General features: G+C 45.2%; 1 protein-coding gene across 2 annotated transcripts in view; it reads left to right on the top strand.

Moving 5' to 3' along the window:
• Positions 1-19,537, top strand: part of LOC124798296 — a 346,948-nt gene that overhangs the window by 172,473 nt on the left and 154,938 nt on the right. For both annotated transcript variants that reach the window (XM_047261626.1, XM_047261625.1), the window contains one exon: positions 5,418-5,474. The gene's annotated coding sequence lies outside the window, so the exon portion shown is untranslated. The remainder of the gene's footprint in view (positions 1-5,417; positions 5,475-19,537) is intronic.

Here is a 19,537-nt window from a genome sequence, read left to right as displayed (position 1 = left end):
ACTGCTGTTTGTGTATGAGAAATCATTGGGAACTTTCCTGATGTCAGTACGTTTTAGGTGTCGCCACCAGTGCCAACCTTGTGTGAATGCTCTGAAAAACTAATCATTTGCATATCATAGCATCTTCTTCCTGTCGTTTAAATTTCGCGTCTGTAGCACGTCATCTTTTTGGTGTAGCAATTTTAATGGCCAGTAGTGTACTATACCTGGCACCAGCGCGGACGCCAATTCCCTCAACATCCTTAGCTCAGCAGAAGATACTATGGCTAGACACTATCTAACCAAAACTCGCCATTCTGACAGCTTCAGCTCAGCCGGGGACATTTTCAATGAGGTGTCTGAGTGTCTGTGCAGGATTGGTAGCCCATTCTTCCTCAACAGCCTAAACCAGAGAGATAGTCGTGTTGACACTGGGGTCTGGAGCCAATTCGATATTCCATTTCATCCCAAAGGAATTCCACTGTACTTAAGCTGAGAATCTGGGCAGGCCAGTTCTTCAGGGATGTTATTGCTCACAAGCGATTGACTCGCAGACGCTGCTTTATGTCAGGGTGCACTGTCAGGATCTAACAAACAAGCATCGCCTCCAAAGTGTTCCTCTACTGTAGGCAGTACACAGTGCTGTGAAATGTGCACATATTGAAACGTCTCTGTGAAGTCGTTTCATGAGACGCTTGTCGAATTCGGTACAACTTATTCATTTTACTATCTGATTTTAGCTCAATTCAAGAACTATTCCAAAAAGACTGAGCACTCAAATAAGGTCTATTGATTCGAAGGAGAGCACAGGATGACCAACTTAGGTTTCCAATACCTGAACAGAGAGGTTTACCCATCTTAGTCGAAGGCTGTGTCGAAGGCTGTTTTTGTGTGTGAGGTTGGTGACGGAGGGTTACCCCTCTTGTAGCTTCCGCTGCACGGGGAGCTAGTTAATCTCGAAAGAGAAAGGGGCACTCTTCGGTGAACGCTTGGTGAGTACGGATCGTAGCTCTTAAAGGGGGTTTCAGGTGATAGGAAGCAGGTTGAGTTAGGACTTCGTTATGTTTAAGTGTTGAAATACTTAAGAACTTCAACTTAACTGAAGCGTGTGAAGCGAGTATAATTTTTAATCTTATATTTTGTGGACGTTGCTTTTGTCTTTGTGTGTCGATTTTGTGCCACATGTGTGGTAATCAATGACCCTTCTGGTCCACCACGGCACCGCAATAGGTTTTATTTTAACAGTTTGATTGTTTAATGAGCTATAATTTCTGCAATAATATCTGATCTTTCGTGCGCTTTCTACAAAGCAGCACAACAGTTTGATTCGGAATGCACCACGTGCTCTAGTTCGGCCGTTTACAAACAGCAGACGCAGTTAGTATGTTAAATAATTATCGTGCAGCCTCGTATATTGGTTAAACCTCTGACCAGAATAGTGCATGTGTAGAATCGTAATGCAAATCTCACTGAGATATTTTTATGGTATTAATGCAAAGGAGATGATAGTATAATTGTCTCCCACCCCCGTTTTCTGTGTTTCTTCTTGCTGTAGTTAAATTGTGCTCTGTTGCATTCTCACGTAATTCTTGCTTAAATATTTCTAGTCAGGCACCAGTTGTGTGTAGTTACGATGTGCAACCAAATACTTAGATACAATAATAATCTACGTGAAAGATAAATTCTGTGGTGTTGATCTTACCCACTTACTCCGATTTCCAATCCTGAATTAATCAAGTTGCATCATGCACGACGTGGAGTGCTATTTATCTGGCTACTTAAAGAAATTTGCATAGATGTAATTAAATTATTAATGTAATTAAACTAATAATTTTCCAGCTCCGTTTTTTTCTAAATGGTTAGGAAGGGCTTGGGCTGGTGGCGGCCCTGAATTTCTGAATTTTTATCATTAATTGTGAGAGAGACGCAGCTAGAAATGCGAGATAACGTATATGGCTCAATGAGAAAATTAGTAAACATAGTAATACGTTACAACATCCTACATTTAGCGTTTTGCTAAGCGCAATAAGGGTATCACACCCTAACCACGAAACACACCCCCTTCCCGTAACACCCCCTCCTCTGTACTTAACGTATACTACAAGTGATGGCAGGTACCGTTCTACGGGCATTTACCAAAATCAAACTCCTCCATTGGACTGCCACAGAACATAGCGTGACTCATCACTCGAAATGACTCGTTTTATTGTATCCAGCCATCCACTGACCAGTCACGTTTCTCTTTACACCACGTCAAGCGTCGCTTAGCATTTTCTATAGAAATATGTGTTTTATGCAAAGTTGTACCCCATTATTTTCAACTCCCTACGCGTAGTCATTGTGCTAGCTGAACTCCTGGTGGCACTTTGGAACTCACGAGAGATTCCTTCCGCTGATTTCATGAGACTATAACACGTTCTTATTGTAGAAATAATTCAAAAGCCAAGATCGCTTAAATACTATTTACTGGATAACCGGTTTCAACACACTAAAGGTGCCATCATCGGATCTGAATGTAGATTAACATTTATAAACCATTTGGATATAACGATGCATGAGGCAGACCACCTGATATAAAATCATTGTCACAAAATGGGCTGGTCTGCCTCATGTATCGTTATATCCAAATGGTTTATAAATGTTAATCTGTATTCATATCCGATGATGGCACCTTTAGTGTGTTGAAACTGGTTACCCAGTAAACAGTATTTAAGCGATCTTTGCTTTTGAATAATTTCTACGACAGTGTGATCGCCTCACTATGCACTATGTGTTCACTGCAAAACGTTTTTATTGGGTCGCTTTCTTGTATGTCTGTTCGGTACAAATTTTACACCTGATTTTAAACTGACTTACAGATGAGCTAGACACTTGAAACTTTCGACAAAGCTGAGAACTGGGTGACAACGCAATATTAATTCACTTTCGCTTATTTTGCATCTGATTATAAACCAACTTTCTGCCGAGACCAGAAACTTCCATCAGAGCTCGGAACCGGATGACAGTCTGATGTGTGCCCTAGGGTACTTTGTGTACCATTGATATTTGCCCATTTTCTTGCTCCAGTCGCCAATGCTTCTCGATAAGAAAGATCGTTAATAAGCCTCTGTGTGAGCTCGGTTCTCTCTCATTTTTATCTTCACAGTCTTTCCGCGAGATATACGTAAGAGGAACCAAAACAATGATTGACTCAGGTGAAGATAAACTGAAATGAAACTGAAATGTACGGCATGTTTATTGTGATCTCATCAAAATGTTTGAAATCGATTGAAAAATTCCACACACACAAGACTAAAATGCAGAAAATAGTTATTTAAATAAAACTTTTTAATATAACATGTTTCTGAGGCGGATTAAAAAGTATAAAATAATTTCTCCAAGCCCTATACAGATTGCTCAGAATTTGTGCTTGTGAATTTTTAAAAGCGATGACTATATTTGTACAATTTGAAACAAAAAAGTGCGGCGTTTGTATAGGTAATAGTTACTACAGAATAACTATCGTTGAAAAACACCAGACAACAGTTCATGTAATTTACAGTGCAATAAAATTGTTAGTCACTTAGTTGAACAATTCATGCATCAAGTACGCTAAGCAACAGTATTGAAGAATCACTTTTTCGAAACGCCTTAATTTCCACCCATTTCAACGCTTACGTTTGAAAGTTTGGAAGATCGTAACAGCCTCTCTTACCCAATTTCCACCCTTTCTTTTGACGTCTCAGCGATGGAGGTGAGAACCGGTACAACCTGCGTTAAAATCACGCCGTTATTTTATGAGTGACCAAGGAAACATTTCAGAAACACTCCCGCTCAGAACTGACACGAAAGGGCCTCAGGGGATGGCTTAAAGGACCTCATTGAGACCACCCCTTACCTTGGGACGTACATTCTCACATATTTCGTCATTAAAAACGACAGTTTGCTGTGAAATGAGTAACAGAAAGATGTTCTTGACAGCTTCTGACGCTGCTTACACGCTTGTACGTTTCAGCCCTTCTCTAAAGACATTGTGGGCCTGCATCCATATTGAACATGATCGCACTCCTTTGGAGGGCAGCACGACCGCAATTTTTGCTCTCGTGTTCAGTTTGGAACCACTAGGGACTGTTCAAAACCATTCAACGAATTCTGAATGTAATCCGAAGCATCAAAGGCCTACTGTTTTTCTAGCGTCTGTGGCGTTATCACGCACGCGTGAATAAAACGTCAAAGGGTCCCTCTAAGACTCCCCTCCCCCCCCGCCCCACACCCACCGTATGGCAACACCCCAGGTGCCACCCACGCAACTTTGGCGAGCACATGACATATTTACCTGTCAGAAACTTCGACACCAAATCAGCCTGCAGGTCGGAGTGGCCGAGCGGTTCTAAGCGCTTCAGTCTGGAACCGCACGACCGCTACGGTCGCAGGTTCGAATCCTGCCTCGGGCATGGATGTGTGTGATGTCCCTAGGTTAGTTAGGTTTAAGCAGTTCTAAGTTCTAGGGGAATGATGACCTCAAATGTTAAGTCCCATAGTGCTCTGAGCCATTTTTGAAATCAGCCTGGCGGTTGATCTAGCAGCTGAAGGTACGTAAACCCAACGAAATGGTGTCGAAAAGGTTGCCTAATCCTCAGACTCTAGAACAACCGCCAGGATAAACTCGTATCGATGTTTCTGACAGCTACATTTGTTCCAAAAGTTGTTTCTCAAAAGTACCATTAAAAATCGTATTAGAAATTCCAAACTCAAACGCCAGTGAAGGTCTGAACTACAAAGCTGGGATATTGGTATATCTTTAAGTGATATACATTATTTCAAAATTCGGTTGAAATCGAAAAAGTAGGAAAAAAGTTAAATTTTTGGGCGCAGTCTCGTATTAACACCACGCCGTGGTAGTCCCAATAAATTCTTCCCATCACCTTCTCCGATGGTGGTTAGGTGTTCGGCTTTTCTCGGCATGGTCACTGCCCGCTGTAACATTCACCTGGTGTCGTAGTGTGCACGTCAGGCGGCAGAGAAAATATACAGACGTTGTAGAGGCGAATGGAGGAACATTCTAGCTACACTAAGGGCCGCAATTGCGAAGATCCACAAACATAATGTCCGGAGCCTGGGATAGGGTATTATGACTATCAAAGAATGTATTATGACTATGAATAATAATGGAGCACAGCAATCAGTCGTCTTTTTATTTCAGGCTTTATTAAAGCAAATGTAGATAATGGCTAGGCACCAGCCTAAATCTAGATTTGTTGTGCTCCATAATTATTGATTGTGTAAAACGCCTGGTTGCAGTTACAATGTCAGTTTCAGATTCCACTAAAAATGGCTCCAGTAGAAAAGCCGAAGCTGGTCGTGCAGTAAAATGAACTTTTTAGCTCTGGAGCGGTTACTTACCACGTACGTTTGACACAGTAAGGCCTTGTAAGTAACACTTTTCTCTTGTTCTGTAGGTCCAGATGGCTGTTTGGCACACAGGAGGCGGGCCGCTTTGACAGCGCCGTGGCCAGGTAAAGAGCTCAGCACATTTATTGCATTTTTTTAGTTTTTATTTGCTTCCATTCACATTTACGCTGCCACCTAGCGATGAATATAAGTAATAATTCCACACTGTGCCTGTACTTAAAACGAAGCTACTCTAGTGTATAAAATATTGTTGAAAACTTAACGCCAGTTAGGAAATGGAAATGCTTAAAATTAACCATTTATGTATTAGGAATATAGGTAAAGGTTTAGATTTGTAGATCAAGAAGTCTTGTGATGACCAGTGCTGTCCAAAGGGAGTATCTCGCAACGGACAGCTACTGCCCGATCTACTACTGCTTGCCATCTGAGGCCGAGGATCTCAACAATTCATCGAGTCTCTGCCCTCAGACGGTGTAATTCTTCATCTATGATATAAGGGGCTGTAAAACGAAAACGAGCCAGGTGGAAAAAAGTAAAATGTTTATCACACTCGCGGAAAAAAATCACTTCAAGAAGGAGTTGCGCGACATAAACAAAAGTTGGTCACAGTTCTTTTTTTGGTCAGCAATACGGTTTTTTTATATTGAGAGTCAATTGCCACTCCCTGCACCAGGCGTCGATCCGCTGCTGGTTTTCTTGCATTTTGCTACATTTATTTATTTTTGCGTCGCTACTTCTCTGTATACGACAGTATCATCCGCGAAAAGCTTCATGGAACTTTCGGCATTCTCTACTAGGTCATCTACATACATTGTGAAAAGTAGTGGTCTTACAACATTCCCATGGGACATGCTCGATGTTACTTTTACATCGAAGATGGTTCTCCGTTCAGAGTATTCTGTTCGCTAGAAACACCTCAATCCAATCACATAGTTGATGTTCCATACGCATCGAATGCCTTCCAGAAGTCAAGGAAAACGGCGTTTACCTGGGTCCCCGTATCTGCTGCTCTCTGGGTCTCGTGGACGAACAGAGCGAGCTAGGTTCCACGCGATTGTTGTTTTCGGAACCCATATTGGCTCTTACAGAGGAGCGCAGGGGTTAAAAAGCTGACATTGGGTTAGAAAACTGGCGCACCGTCGGTAATATTGTTACAGTGAGAAGTAATAATGGTAGTAGTAGTTTTTTATTCATTTGTACACCTCTTTTACAAGGATATTGGACATTTCTTGGTGTTACAGTTACAGAACAACAAAAATAAAGTAATTCACATACACAGACATTAACATTCTTACAGGGCTGGTGTGACAAGAATGGGAAAGATAGTGCGGGGTCGCCGCCTAACAGAAGACGAGTGCCAAAAACACAGTGCCCAGTATGTAGTCTAGTTAAAATTTTCTCTTCGCTACGACATAATAAGAGTAAGTCGACCAAGTCGTGGACAGTATCATTACTGACATACGAGGGGCGTCTGAAAAGACCGTCCAAAAATAAAAGCTACTTACGTGTTTGGGGTAAACCTTTTTTTATTTTTCGAAATAGTCTCCTTTTAGGCTTATACACTTCGTCCAGCGCTGTTCTAATTTTTGATCCCTTCCGAATGATAGGAATTGTCCAAATTGTGCAATATAGCTATTAGTTGCTGCAATCACCTCCTCGTTTGAATAAAATGTTTGTCCTGCCAGCCATTTCTTCAAGTTGGGGAACAAATAGTAGTCCGAGGGAGCCAAGTCTGGAGAATAGGGGGGTTGTGAAACGAGTTCGAATCCTATTTCCATTAATTCTGCGACCACAACTGCTGAGATGTGTGCTGCTGCATTGCCGTGATTGAAAAGGACTTTTTTGCGGTCCAATCGCCGGCGTTTTTCTTGCAGCTCGGTTTTCAGACGGACCAACAACGATGAATAATATGCACCTGTAATAGTTTTGCCCTTTTCCAGATAGTCGGTGAGAATTATCCCTTGCGAATCCCAAAAGACAGTCGCCATAACCTTTCCGGCCGAAGGAATGGTCTTAGCCTTTTTTGGTGCAGATTCTCCCTTGGTAACCCATTGTTTACATTGTTCTTTGGTCTCAGGAGTATAGTAATGTATCCATGTTTCATTCATAGTGACGAAACGATGCTTTAAGTCCTGCGGATTCTTTCTGAAAAGCTGCAAACCATCCTTGCAACACTTCACACGATTCCGTTTTTGGTCAAGCGTGAGCAATCGCGGAACCCATCTTGCGGATAGCTTTCTCATGTCCATATGTTTATGCAAAATATTATGTACTCATTCATGCGAGATGCCCACAGCACTAGCAATATCACGCACCTTAACTCTTCTGTCATCCATCACCACATCATGGATTTTATCATTGACTTTTGGAGTCGTAACCTCCACAGGGCGTCCAGAACGTTCAGCATCACTTGTGCCCATATGGCCACTTCGAAAATTTTGAAACCACTTATAAACTATTCTAATCGAATGTGCAGAGTCACCGTAATGTTTATCGAGCTTCTCTTTAGTCTCCTGAGGCGTTTTTCCTTTCATAAAGTAATGTTTAATCACCACACGAGATTCTTTTTCGTCCATTTTTTGACAATGACTCGACTTCTTTGATTCACACGAATGCCAAACACAAAGAAACAGACCAATATAGCTGAAACTTGGTGTGCGTTATTTTCAAAGATGCTACTAACTAAACATGACCTCGATACGTACTGGTGGTGCCATCTCTCGGACTTTGCACGGACGTAAAGGCGAGTGGTGGACACTCCCCACGTTAATGTCTGGATACTTTTGATCAGGTAGTGGTAAGTCCTACAAGATAGGCACGGACCTCTGTACGGAGCCAAGGGGGAGGAGGGGGTGGGGGACTGAGGGGCTGATGACATGAATATGGCAACTGTGAGCGCGGGAGTGTGCGGGGAGTTAGCAGTCGTGAGGACGCTACAAAAGCTCCCCCCTCCGCGCCCTCCTGCGGCACAGCCTCCGCATTGTCCCCGGAGCGGGCGTCTCCAGCCGGCTTGTTCGGCGCAATCATACAGCCATTGTTTCCCGCTGTTGTCGTCCTCATTTACATATGCATACGCGCCGCTCCTGCGGTATTTTAAGCGCCAAGAGTTTCGTGTAAGGCGCGCATTCGTTGCTACGACGGAGCCAGCGCCCTCTGAAAGTCCTCCAGGCTGTGTTGTGAGACAGGTTTCCTGGAAAACAATGATGACATCTGACGCACTAATTACTTCATGTTGGATTAAAAAGGATGAGGCTGTCACCAACCACAAGGCTGGTTTTTACTAGGCATAATATACAGAGTCGCAGATTGGCTGAGAGCTCAGTACGCCATATTTTACCTGTCTAGCGTTTACTGTCGCTGGAATAATGTGTGCTGCGTTTATGTAGACCCGATTTTATCGTTCCCAATACCGACTCCGTGGCATAATGATTTGAAATTAGAAACACAATAGGTCTTAAGCCACATCTGAATGCCCTTTGTTGGTTTACTTTACATAATTTAACACCGATAAAATAATTATGGTATAAATCGGAGTTACGGTGTTAATTTTCGCATTAGATTTTCACGCCAATTTTTGCTGACTGCATTTTGATTGCCGCCGGGAGTGGCCGAGCGGTTCTAGGCGCTGCAGTGTGGAACCGTGCGACCGCTACTGTCGCAGGTTCGAATCCTGCCTCGGGCGTGGATGTGTGTGATGTCCTTAGGTTAGTTAGGTTTAAGTAGTTCTGAGTTCTAGGGGACTGATAACCTCAGAAGTTAAGTCCCATGGTGCTCAGAGGCATTTGATTCACGGAATTTATTGAATACGGATAATATGGCTTAAGTGATTATTAAGGACAATAAGAGCAACGCCAAGTTGTTCCTTTACTGATTATGAAAAATCGCAATGGAGATACGTAGTGAAAGTTAACCGCGAGGACGGGTTTTGGAAACTGCCAAATTATGCCTTTCTAAGTAATGTAAATAACACTCGTCGTCCCATGCTAAGACCATTTTGTAACAGGTGTGGCGCATGGTCAGAAGTGAGTACACACTCCAGGGTTCGTGCAGATACAGTTGTGCTGGTATACGGATGACAGGTGCATCGCAGCGTGCACTGAAATTGCGCGGCGACTGGAAACGTGCTCCAAAGGCAATGTATACGGGGCAGACGATTATTGATGACGTAACGTCTAAATCGTACGCAAATCACCGTGAAATACTGGAGGTGTATGGACCAAATGCAATACCGCGTCCAGCTTCAGTGAAATGGTGCCAAAGATATTGCCAAGGCGGCACAGACGTGCGTGATGCTGATTCGGGAAGTCCAGAGCCTGTACCATGCGATTAACATCTTTTGCCGGCCGAAGTGGCCGTGCGGTTAATGGCGCTGCAGCCTGGAACCGCAAGACCGCTACGGTCGCAGGTTCGAATCCTGCCTCGGGCATGGATGTTTGTGATGTCCTTAGGTTAGTTAGGTTTAACTAGTTCTAAGTTCTAGGGGACTAATGACCTCAGCAGTTGAGTCCCATAGTGCTCAGAGCCATTTGAACCATTTTTTTAACATCTTTTCAACAAACTGAAAGAACATTTGGAGGGAGAAAAAGATTTTTCAATTATAAGAACATTCATACAGCGGTTATCGAGTAGCTCCATGACCAAGTGCAACTTTCTGTTGTCGAAGAATAGGAAGTTTCATATCAGCGCGCACTCCGCTGCAGAGTGAAAATCTTATTCTGGAAACATCCCGTAGGCTGTGGCTAAGCCATGTCTCCGGAATATCCTTTCTTTCAGGAGTGCTAGTTCTGCAAGTTTCGCAGGAGAGCTTCTGTAAAGTTTGGAAGGTAGGAGACGAGGTACTGGCAGAAGTAAAGCTGTGAAGACGGGGAGTGGGTTGTGCTTGGGTAGCTCAGATGGTAGAGCACTTGCCTGCAAAAGGCAAAGGTACCGAGAGTAAGAGTCTCGGTCCGGCACAATTTTAATCCACCACGAAGTTTCAGTAGAAAGATTGGTAGAACGTTTCGATCGCTGTTTATAGAGATTTGGTGAGTATGGTGAAAAATAGTGTCATTTATGTGTGTCGCTTTGGAGTGTAGTGCAACATCAAAGAAAGTTACTTGACCTGGCAAATAACACGTAACTTACTTTTTGAAGGCTCCTCGTTGTTTTTATGTGTGCTGTGATTCGCCATTAGTAATATCTAACCAATACCAACTCGTTGTGCCTACTGTTGTTCAAAGACGTCTCACAACTGCAGTGCACAGTTTGTATGTTACAAGAACAAAAAGAAAGTGACGTTTTTACTACCAAACAGTTTCCATACTACGATCAAGGCCAAGTCATTTGCTGCATATCACTGTAACTAATGAGTAACTGATGGTATATTTTCGCATATGAGTTAAGGGTTAAGTGACATTATCAGTCCAGCCAGCTCGGTTTCGATTCTCAATCAGTCCCACATTTCGTTTTCATTTACCTCTTCTTTCACCGCTGGTAGTGATTTATTTATGTCATTTTTAGGACCTGTAATGTTTACAATTTATGTAAAGGACCTAGTGGATAGCTTCGAAAAAAATCCATGAAGCATTTATCTATAAGAGCGGTGCAACGTCAGAAGGCTGCAGCGCACTGTAGGGAGACCCACAGAGAATCGACGTCTGATGCACGGGCTAGCAGTTGACCCTGATCGTGAAAAAGTGTAACGTATTGCACGTAAATAGGTGACGAAATCTACTACTAATAGATTACTCTATTGATGACTGAAAATAGTAACTATAGCTAAATCCTTAGGAGTAACCATCTCGAACGACCTTAAAGTGAAATGACCACGTGAACTAAATTGTAGAAAAAGGAGCTGTCTGGCTGAGAGATTCACTGAAAAAATTTTAAAAAATTGTGAAAAACACTTGATCGACCTATCCTTTACTAAGTTTCCTTTAATTTACGTCTATGGTCACAAACTGTTTGATAACAGATTACCGGTTTCGGTCTTTAATAACAATCATCAGATCTGTTTCATAAAAACAGACAGATCTGATAATGGTCTTTAAAGACCGAAACCGGTAATCTGTTATCAAACAGTTTGTGACCATAGACGTAAATTGAAATGTCGTGTGACGAGGGCCTCCCGTCGGGGGGACCGTTCGCCTGGTGCAAGTCTTTCGATTTGACGCCACTTCGGCGACTTGCGCGTCGATGGGGATGAAATGATGATTATTAGAACAACACAACACCCAGTCCCTGAGCGGGGAAAATCTCCGACCCAGCCGGGAATCGAACCCGGGCCCTTAGGATTGACAACTAGTCACGCTGACCACCCAGCTACCGGGGGTGGACAGACGTAAATTAAAGGAAACGAACTAAACGATAGGTCGATCAAGTGTTTTGCGCAATTTTTTAAAATTTTTTCAGCGAATCTCTCAGCCAGACAGCTGCTTTTTCTACAATTTTCGGTCTTTAATAACAGTCATAAGATCTGTTTGTTTTTATGAAACATTAAAGACCGAAACCGGGTATCTGTTATCAAACAGTTTGTGACCATAGACTTAAATTAAAGGAAACTTATTACATAAACGGGTCACTGTTTTTCGCGACGATGTCGCAGCTTGTGCTATCCTTTAGTATTGCTCATCAGTTTGGGAACTGGTGGTTGGGCTAATAGAAATGTAAATGTCGTGTGGCTATGTGTCCTTAAGCTTGACATTCTGTCGCGCTGACCACTCAGCTATAGCGGGCGGACGGCTAATAGAAATAGAGAAAATCCAACGAAGAGCGACATGTTTTGTCACGGAATCGTTTAGTCAGCGCCACGCTTTACTGAGGTGCTCAACAGACTAGAGACGGCCAAACGCGTTCATCTCTGGGATCTGGTCCACTGTTGAGCGGTCCTCTTTTGACACCTGTTCATTGTTACTCGTTTATCATTGTTTCTGGTTTATTTATAAAATAACTTTTTCACTGGCAGCGACGATTCACTTTCCGTTTGACAATTGCGTGACCGTTTCGGTATATAATTTGCATTTTCAAGAACGTTTTTCATGTGTCATGCCATTTGCTCGTGTTGGTTTGGAAGTGTAAAGTGCTGTGTTGTTATGTTGCCTTTAAAGTAATATGTAAACACGCGTAATTTTGTAATTACTGATCGATCTTTATACGGAATTAAAGGCGAATGTTGGAAACAACTTCACGTACGGTTTTTTTTGTTGCTCACTTATGCGGAAACTCGCACATATTAAATATCACACATAATTTACGGAGTGCAGCTCATGTTGAAAACAAATGGGAATCATTTCCCGAAACACCTCGCGCAAAAGAGAAATAAAAAGAAAATTGTGGCTGGCAGCAGAAGAAGTTATTTTACAAACATATCCATTGTTTTCACAGTAGGAGCTTTCAACAACAAGAAAACTGCTCATTATTTTTTATCTCATTGTGTAGTGATGCATGAAATTTAAAAAAAGGCAAAATACAAAACTAGAATTACCCTTAAGCAAGAGCGTGCCTTCGTTGTGAATAGCGAAATAGTTTTGAGTTTTATGGCATCTCGCCATGCGTGCACTTCCTACGTTTCAATATCTATTTAACACCCCGTGTTACTTCTGGCTATGATTGCTAGAACTCAATTTCTATTACATATTCTTCTTTGCTTTGAGGTATACGATTTACAAGTCAATATCCATTATACATTCCACTATACTCCTGGATACACTTGTTACAAGGCAATATCCGTTACATACTCCACCTTGCTTCTGGGTACACTTGTTACAAGTCACTATCCATTACATATTCCTCCTAACTGGAAGCTGGTACTGAATTGTGTTTGCATGGCCGACCTTGATGCAAATTTGGGTTGTGGAGACTAATTTTTTTCCGATGGGGCGGGGTAATTGCAATCCTTTGCTTCTGTCCCTGCTGAATACATTCATGCTCTATAACAACCACATTTTAGACTCTTCTTCTGCACTTCATGTATTAGGCATTGAGCCTGCTCCGTCTTCACAAACTGTGAGTCCCTCTCTTCTTAGGGCACACACTTACTGAAAATCAGGCATGTCAGGAAGACTTAAGAAGGCAGCCCCACCACCTGGATTTCGCTAGCGACGGCTTGGAAACCCGTCCTAGAAGAACCTTCACAACGCGCAACTGGATTGGAAAATACAACGATGTTTTAGAATATTGGATAAAATTATAGTAGAAATCTCTTCAAGATAATAATGAGGAGACATATCAATAAAAAGAGGTGATGAAACGGTGACTAAAACTGGTACATAGCGAAAGAGTTGTGAAGAAAACATAAAAAACAAAGAGGTCAGTGATGCTGATTAAAAACACTTAGGAAATAGACAGGCACAATTAAAAAACACTGCAACAGTCTGGATTCTGTTTGCAGCACTTTAAAAAGGGGACGCACAACACTGAACACTCACGGAAAACACTGCCTTATAGAGTACGAAGGCATATGGGTATGGGAGGGGGGGGGGGGACCCGGACATATGAGGGAGGGGGAATAGGAGGGGAAGCGATGGAGGGAGAGGGCACAGAAAAAGGGGGGGGGGAGCAGGGAGGACGCGCAAAAGGAGGGGGAATGACAGTGGAGGGGAAAGAAAAAGGGCTTGGGGGGGGGGGGGAGGGAATGGATTCAAGCAGTGGGTAGGTGGAAGGAGGAGAAGAGTTAGAGGGTGCCTGGGAAAAGGACAGAGGGAGGGAGGGGGAGGTAAGGATCATAGTTGATAAAAAAAAGCACTCCGTCTTCAGGCCACGAGTGGCCTACCAGGACCATCTGACCGCCGTGTCATCCTCAGTGAAGGATACAGATAGGAGGGGCGTGGGGTCCGCACACTGCTCTCCCGGTCGTTATGATGGTATTCTTGACCGAAGCCGCTACTATTCGGTCGAGTAGCTCCTCAATTGGCATCACGAGGCTGAGTGCACCCCGAAAAATGGCAACAGCACATGGCGGCCTGGATGGTCACCCATCCAAGTGCCTACCACGCCCGACAGCGCCTAACTTCGGTGATGTCATGGGAACCGATGGATCCACTGCGGCAAGGCCGTTGCTGGGATCATAGTTGATAGGAGGGATAAATGGAGCAAGAGAGGGAATCATCCGCGAGGGGTAGATGATGGAAGCCACCCCGGAAAAGGAGATGAAGGGTGTAGAGTTGAAGAGTAGGGGGGATACAACGTTGAAGGCGCGGCAGCGGGCGGGGCTTGGAGAGGAGAGGAGCAACCGGGGGATGAAGGGGATCAAGTCGGCGGGAGGTGTAGAGCACGCCGACATGTCTGAGGAAAAGGAGTAGATGGGGGAAAGGAATGAGGTCATAGAGGATCCGCGTGGGGGGCAAGGAGCGTATACGGAAGGCGAGGCGGAGGGAATGGCGCTCGACGATCTGGAAGGACATATAGAATTTGGGGGGGGGGGGGGACGATATCCAGGCGGGACTGGCATAACAGAGGATGGGACGGAGTAAGGATCTGTAGGTGTGGAGGGTGGCAGAGTGGAGCAACCCCCATGTCCAGCCAGAGAGGAGAGCCAGGGCTGGTATTATTTCCCGATTATATACCTACAATTACGGCCGCTGGCAACAATCAGAGAGGGACGAAATGACGCGTGCGCGGAAGTTGGACAGCTCATAGCAGCCCCGGCCCGCAGCGGGAGCGAGTGACGTCAAGTGGCGCGGGGGGACCGGCAACACATTTGGAAGTGCCACTCCCGCCTCCCTACAAGCGTTAAGCGTCCGCCGTTGCTTCCTTTCGACACCCGAAGCCCACCCCCACGCCCTACTCAGTGTGTAGCCCTGGTCTCTGTTGAAATTGTTGCTCCTCATTATAATCTCAGCAGCCTCTTTTATAACGGAGCCCCAGTATGTTGACACATGAGCCAAGACTCTCGTGTTCTCAGACTGCATTTTGTGTCCGCTTTCTAGGCAATGCTCAGCTAAGGTCGACTTGTCGAGCTCCCTTTGATTAGTATGTCTCTTGTGCTCTGTACAACGGTCTTCAACTGTGCGAATTGTCTGGCCTGTATATACTACTGGCCATTAAAATTGCTACACCACGAATATGACGTGCTACAGACGCGAAATTTAACCAACAGGAAGAAGATGCTGCGATTGCAAATGATTAGCTTTTCACAGCATTCACACAAGGTTGGCGCCGGTAGCGACACCTACAACGTGCTGACATGAGGAAATTTTCCAACCGATTTCTCATACACAAACAGCAGTTGACTGGCGTTGCCTGGTGAAACGTTGTTGTGATGCCTCGTATAAGGAGGAGAAATGCGTACCATCGCGTTTCCGACTTGGATAAAGGTCGGATTGTTGCCTATCGCGATTGCGGTTTATTGTATCGCGACATTGCTGCTCGCGTTTGTCGAGATCCAATGACTGTTACCACAATATGGAATCGGTGGGTTCAGGAGGGTAATACGGAACGCCGTGCTGGATCCCAATGGTCTCGTATCACTAGCAGTCGAGATGACAAGCATCTGATCCGCATGGCTGTAACGGATGGTGCAGCCACGTCTCGATCCCTGAGTCAACAATGGGGACGTTTGCAAGACAACAACCATCTGCACGAACAGTTCGACGACGTTTGCAACAGCATGGACTTGACGCTGCATCACAGAAGGGAGCGCCTGCGATGGTGTACTCAACGACGAACCTGGGTGCACGAATGGCAAAACGTCATTTTTTCGGATGAATCCAGGTTCTGTTTACAGCATCATAATGGTCGCATCCGTGTTTGGCGACATCGCTGTGAACGCACATTGGAAGCGTGTATTCGTCATCGCCATACTGGCGTATCACCCGGCGTGATGGTATGAGGTGTCAGTGGGTACACTTCTCGGTCACCTCTTCTTCGCATTGACGGCACTTTGAACAGTGGTCGTTACCTTTCAGATATGTTACGACCCGTGGCTCTATCCCTCATTCGATCCCTGCGAAACCCTACATTTCAGCAGGATAATGCACGACCGCATGTTGAAGGTCCTGTACGGGCCTTTCTGCATACAGAAAATGTTCGATTGCTGCCCTGGCCAGCACACTCTCCGGATCTCTCACCAATTGAAAACGTCTGGTCAATGGTGGCAGAGCAACTGGCTCGTCACAATACGCCAGTCACTACTCTTGATGAACTGTGGTATCGTTTTGGAGCTGCATGGGCAGCTGTACCTGTACACGCCATCCAAGCTCTGTTTGACTCAATGCCCAGGCGTATCAAGGCCTTTATTACGGCCAGAGGTGGTGTTCTGGGTACTGATTTCTCAGGATCTATGCACCCAAATTGCTTGAAAATGTAATCACATGTCAGTTCTGGTATAATATACTTGTCCAATGAATACCCGTTTATCATCTGCATTTCTTCTTGGTGTAGCAATTTTAATGACCAGTAGTGTAGATGCTGCCGCACTCGCAAGGGACACCACACACACCGGCACACGAAGAGGTATGTCATCCTTAACAGGGCGCAACACGGCTCGTATCTTGGGGGCGAGCCGGAACACTGATCTCACTCCATGTCTCTGCAGTGCACGTCCTAATTTGCTGCTCGTTGCCCCACAGTATGGTAGGAGAGCCGCCGCCTTGGCTTCTTCTGCCGATTCACAAGTCTCTTTCGCTGCAGCCATTCTCACGGAACACGTGCCTCAACTGCTGCAAGTCTGACTGTAGGTCGAGAACTTTATTGGAATTGACGCTGCTTGAAAACCGAGATTTTATTCAGTCACGCTGCCGCGGAAGACTCCGAGGGCATGTTATTGACTTGCTCAATTTATGAAGCTCTTTCTCTTGAATAAATCATCTAATTTTTTTGAAACTGTAATCGTTTCTTTGTCTTTATATGAGCATCACATCTACTGATGAAACTTCCTGGCAGATTAAAACTGTATGCCGGACCGAGACTCGAACTCATTCTTGAAACATCCCCCAGGCTGTGGCTAAGCCATGTCTCCGCAGTATCCTTTCTTTCAGAAGTGCTAGTCCTGTAGGTTCGCAGGAGAGCTTCTGTAAAGTTTGGAAGACAGGAGAACGAGGTATTGGCGGAAGTAAAGCTGTGAGGACGGGGCGTGAGTCGTGCTTGGGTAGCTCAGTTGGTAGAGCATTTGCCCACGGAAGGAAAATTTCCCGAGTTCGAGTCTCGGTCCGGCACGCAGTTTTAATCCGCCAGGAAGTTTCATATCAGCGCACACTCCGCTGCAGAGTGAAAATCTCAATCTGGGAACACCTACTGATTTCCGTCCCATTCTACTGTGTCTGCAATAAGGTTGAATTTCCCTCCAGATTGTAATAGGTGTCCTATTTCGAACCGCCCGGCGGATTAACGACGACGGTCGGTGTGCCGGCCAGCCTAGATGTGCTTTTTAGGCGGTTTTCCACATCCCCCTAGGTGAATACCGGGCTGGTCCCCATGTCCCGCCTCATTTACTCATTTATTCCATGGATTACACTAGTCGCAGACAGTTGGGGTGCACTAATTCTGTCCCGGGGGTACGGGGTGGTGGCAGGAAGGGCATCCGGCCACCCCTAATCTAACATTGCCAAATCCGATTAACCGTGCCGACCCTGCGTCCCTGCGGGAAAAGGGCACAAGCGAAAGAAGAAAGAAAGATTATAATAGGTGTCCTATTGTAGCATACCACTGCAGATAGCGTAAATTATTTCAGGAAGAAATAATTGGAATAAATGGCCATAGGCGTGCCGTGTCTTCCTTTTCAGTAGCCCTGTGCGACCACAGCTTGAACGTTTGCTGGCCCGTCAGCCACCGCAGTGAAGTGGTGACGCGAGACCCGCTGCGATGTGCAGTCTGCATGCGGAAGCGTGTATAACGAGGCGATTAGCACTGGCGGAGCAGAGCGGGCAGGCAGGCGGCACCTGCTGCGTGCCGCGTGCTGCGTGTTGCGTGCCGGAGCGCTCCGCCGGCCGTGTCTGCGTCACGCGTGCCGGCGCGATGCGTGGGCGTAGGCGCAGCGTAGCGGAGCGTAGCAGGCCGGCTTCCTGCAGGTGCGGGCCGCTGGGGGCACGCCGCGTGCGGCTCTCACCACACCGCTACCACGCGACCCTAGGAAGCACTCACACGAAAAGTATGCGGCCGTTTAATTTTTTTTTAAATCTTTATTCTTCAATATATATTATACATAACAACCCACCACCTTAAACAATTAGTGGCTCCTAATTGTTACAATTCAAGTGTTAATACTACAGCTTACTCTATGTTACTTATTTTGCTCTCACTATGGGCGCTACTGTTATGTCTTGATTATGTTGTTATATTTCTACCTATGCTAATCTACTTCTACCTGCAGCATTACAGATGTGCCAGCGTTGTATAAACCTACGATGTTGGCCATGTTCACCGAGCTAATCCCGGTGAACGTGCCCCTGGCACCGGGCTGGCCGGAGTTGTTGATCGCTGCAGTACTATATTAGTGTTCCTATCCTAGCTTATCGTACATCTAACCTAACTTAACCTAATGTCAAAAGCGGTGAGTGTCTAGATCGGTAATTGGGCGCACCCTCCCCCTAATCCCAGACGTGGCGGATTCCAGCCGTGAGGCGGCTGGCCAAGCCCACGCCTCGGCGGAACGGGACAAGTGCACGGAGTCAGATCGGTTGCAATGAAGTCTTAATCTTTGTTCCTAAGAAATTCCTTTATGACTTTAAGTGAGATCTCGTTTGCTACTTTGTTCAGGATTGAAAAATGGTCCTCGTGGCTGAGCAGGTTACGTGTCGTGGTCAGGTAACTGGTGGCGTAATTGAGCCGCTACGTCGTCGAAGAGGTGGCACTCATACACCACGTGTTCTGGGGTGCCTGGTGTGGCCCCACAGTCACACGCTGGTGTAGCCCGTTTCCCGAACCGGCATAGGTATGCCGGGTAGGGTCCATGACCTGTGAGAAAGTGCAGCAGTCCTCGTGAAGGTGTGAAGTATTTTAGTTGCAGTCTCTCTCCCTGACATTGGGCAGCAGTTCGTATGTCCTGCGACCGGTTTCTTCATTATCCCACTGTTCTTGGCAGAGTTCTTCCCCCCTGCGTTTTGTTCTTGCTTCGGCAGTACATATACTAAAAATTTTACTTTGTACTTTAGCGGCCTACCACATCTACAATAACTGATCATACGAACCCAGGCACCCGTATTCACTGCGGAACTGACCACTATAGAGGCGGACCTGCTGTTATAAAAGAAGG

The sequence above is a fragment of the Schistocerca piceifrons genome, chromosome 5 (assembly GCF_021461385.2).
Source record: "Schistocerca piceifrons isolate TAMUIC-IGC-003096 chromosome 5, iqSchPice1.1, whole genome shotgun sequence".
NCBI lineage: Eukaryota > Metazoa > Arthropoda > Insecta > Orthoptera > Acrididae > Schistocerca > Schistocerca piceifrons.
This window is presented reverse-complemented; position numbering and strand designations above follow the sequence as displayed.